Genomic DNA, 3,454 nt, shown 5'->3' on the forward strand with positions numbered 1-3,454 from the left:
TAGGAGAAGAGTATTCAATCTTTTCCCGTTAAATATGATGTTAGTGGTGGGTTTGGCATAGATGTGTTTTATCAGGTTGATGCCCTTTTTCAACATCATGAAAGGGTGTTGGATATCATCGAATGCTTTTTATGTCTATTGAAATGATTGTGTGGTTTTTGTCTTTATTCTATTCGTATGGTATATCATATGTTTTCATATGTTGAGACAACCTTGTATTCCTGGGATAAATCCCACTTGGTGATGGTGTATAATCCTTTTTATAAGCTGCTGCACTCAGTTTGCTAATATTTTGTAGGGGATTTTTGTGTCTATATTCATAAGGGATAGGTAGATGGCATATATTTTTCTTGTGATGTCTTTGTCTGGAAAACTTTGGTTGTTTTCCTGTAATAGAGAAGAGAAGGTATCATCAATTAGATTGAATAATACAGTTTTTAAAAATTAGTTTATCAAACCAAATACTGTAAACCTATTAAGTGTTTGCTGATCTAAATGCCTGTTACTATAGCAACTATTAAAATAACTGGACTTGGTCAAATAGCAAAACAGTTATTCTGTGTTTAATAAAGCATGAATTAGATATAATTCATTTTCAAAATATGTTAAATTGCATTCCAAAAAAAAAATGGTACAGACTTTTTGTTTAGGGAAATGGAAAAGTTTTGGTAATGGGTGGTGGTGTCCTCAGTATTAGGATAATACCATTCTCAGAATGAGTTGGGAAGTGTTCCCTCCCTCTACTATGTTTTGGAAGAATTTGTGAAGGATTAACGTCAATTCTTCAATCATTTGTAGAATTCACCAGTGAAGCCATATAGTCTTAGTTCTGACTTTGAGGGAAGTTTTTTTTGTTTGTTTGTTTTTGACAAGTAATTCAATCACTTTACTTGTTACAGTTTTGTTCAAATTTACTAATTCCTCTTGAGTCAGTTGTGAGAATTTGTGCCTTTCAAAAAATTTGACCATTTCATCTAGGTTATCTAATTTGTTGACATTGAATTGTTCATGGGATTTCCATATAACTTATTTTATTTCTGTAAGGCTGGTGGCAATGTTCACTCTATCACTCCTGAATGCAGTAATTTGAATCTTCTCTCTTTTGGGTGGTGGAGGGGCAGGCTAGCTAAAGGTTTGTGAATTTTGTTGATCTTTTCAAAGAATCAACTTTTAATTTCTTTGGTTTTCTCTATTGTTCTATTCTCTGTTTCATTATTTTCTTCTCTGCTCTTCATTATTTCCTTTCTTCTGCTGCTTCCTTTGAGTTTAGTTTGCACTTCCAGTTTCTAACACGAAAGGTTGAGTTATTTGGGTGCTTTCTTCATTTTTTGGGGGGGCTGGGTGTACTTTGTTGATGGTACATGACAAAGTAGGGCTCTCAGCTCCTCCCCTTCCTCAGGGGGTCTGGGATGGAAGCTGTGGAGGATGGCGACGCTCGGTGTCGGGGGATGGATTTGGGGCCAGGATTCCCCAGCAGCTGACGGCCTCTCTTCCTCTCTTGCTGTCTCTGGGGCTTGTGGTCCAGGGGCTCTTACTCCTTGGACGCCATCTAGACCATAAGGTTCACCACCCTGTTGCTGTAGGCAAATTCATTGTCATACCAGGAAATGAGCTTGATGAAATGGTCATTGAGGGCAATGCCAACCCCAGCATCAAAAGTGGAAGAGTGGGAGTCACTATTAAAGTCGCAGGAGACAACCTTGCCCTCAGTGTAGCCCAGGATGCCCTTCAGGGGGCCCTCTATTGCCTGCTTCACCACCTTCTTGATGTCATTGTATTTGGCCGCTTTCTCCAGCCAGCAGGGCAGATCCACGACGGACACATTGGGGGTGGAGGCGCAGAAGGCCATACCAGTCAGCTTCCCATTCAGCTCCAGGATGACTGATGACCTTGCCCACTGCCTTGGCAGTGCTGGTAGATGCAGGAATGATGCTCTGGGCAGGCCCACAGCCATCACGCCACAGTTTCCCAGAGGGGCCATCCACAGTCTTCTGGGTGGCAGTGATGGCATGGACGGTGGTCATGAGTCCCTCCACGATGCCAAAGTTGTCATGGATGACGTTGGACAGGGGGTCCAGGCAGTTGGTGGTGCAGGAAGCATTGCTGACGATCTTGAGGGAGTTGTCATCCTTCTCATGGTTCACGCCCATCACAAACACGGGGCATCGGCCAAAGGGGCAGAGATGATGACTCTCTTGGCACCACCCTTCAAGTGAGCCCCAGCCTTCTGCATTGTTGTGAAGACACCGGTGGACTCCACAACATGTTCAGCACCAGCATCACCCCATTTGATGTCGGTGGGCTCTCGCTCCTGGAAGATAGTAATTGGATTCCCATTGATGACAAGCTTCCCATTCTCAACCTGGATGGTGCCTTTGAATTTGCCATGGGTGGAGTCATACTGGAACATGTAGACCATGTAGTTGAGGTCAATGAAGGGGTCATTGATGGCCACAACCTGCACTTTGCCGGAGGTTACAGCAGCCCTGGTGACCAGGCACCCAATACAGCCAAATCTGTTTATTCCAACCTTCACCACCATGTCTTGGAGATGCGGCTGGCACTTCACGGAAAGATACAGGTCTCTGGTGAGTGGGCAGGAGCAGAGAACCGCTTTCTTCATTTTTAAGAAGAAAATTTATAGCTCCAATGGCTATATATTTTCGTCTGATTACTATGCTTGCTTTATCCCATAAATGTTGATATATTGTGTTTTTGTTTTGAGTTATCTCAAAGTATTTTTTAATTTCCCTTGTGATTTCTTCTTTGATCCAATGGTTATTTAGGAATGTATTGTTTAATTTCCATGTATTTAAGAATTGCCCAAATTTCCTTTGAAATTGATCATTTCTAATTTCATTCAATTGTGGCCAGAAAACATACTTTGTAGGATTTCAATCATTTTGAATTTACTGAGACTTGTTTTATAGCACAGCACTGAGAAGAATGTGTATTCTTGTATAGTTGGTTGGAGTGTTCTCTAGATAGATGTTGGACATGGTTGGTTTACAGTTTTGTTCTGGTCTTCTATTTCCTTGTTGGCTTTCTGCCTAGTTGTTCTATCCATGATTGAAAGTAGGGTATTGATGTCTCCAGCCATTACTGTGGAATTGTCTCTTTTCCCCTTCCATGCTGTTAGGTTTTTGGTTTGGTTTGTTTTGGTATTCTATCAGGAAAAATACTTCACGTTTTTTTTATAAGAGAAGTGGGTTTACAGAAAAATCCTGCAGAAAGTACAGAGTTCCAATGTGCTACACACGTATACACACACACAGAGTTTTCCCTATTATACACTTTGCATTAGTGTGGTAATTTTCTTATAACTGAAGAAACAATATTATTATAATTACATTATTAACTATAGTCCATAATTTACAGTAGGGTTCACTCCATGTTATACTTTGTTTGGTTTTTAAAAAAATATTCATTCTAGTAACAGATATACAACCTAAAC

The 3,454-nt window shown here is 40.6% G+C and overlaps 1 pseudogene; it reads right to left on the minus strand.

Moving 5' to 3' along the window:
- Positions 1-1,531: 1,531 nt before the first annotated feature.
- LOC119531562 lies at positions 1,532-2,533 on the minus strand (annotated as a pseudogene).
- Between the last annotated feature and the right edge of the window lie 921 nt (positions 2,534-3,454).

Source organism: Choloepus didactylus, chromosome 4 (assembly GCF_015220235.1).
Source record: "Choloepus didactylus isolate mChoDid1 chromosome 4, mChoDid1.pri, whole genome shotgun sequence".
NCBI lineage: Eukaryota > Metazoa > Chordata > Mammalia > Pilosa > Megalonychidae > Choloepus > Choloepus didactylus.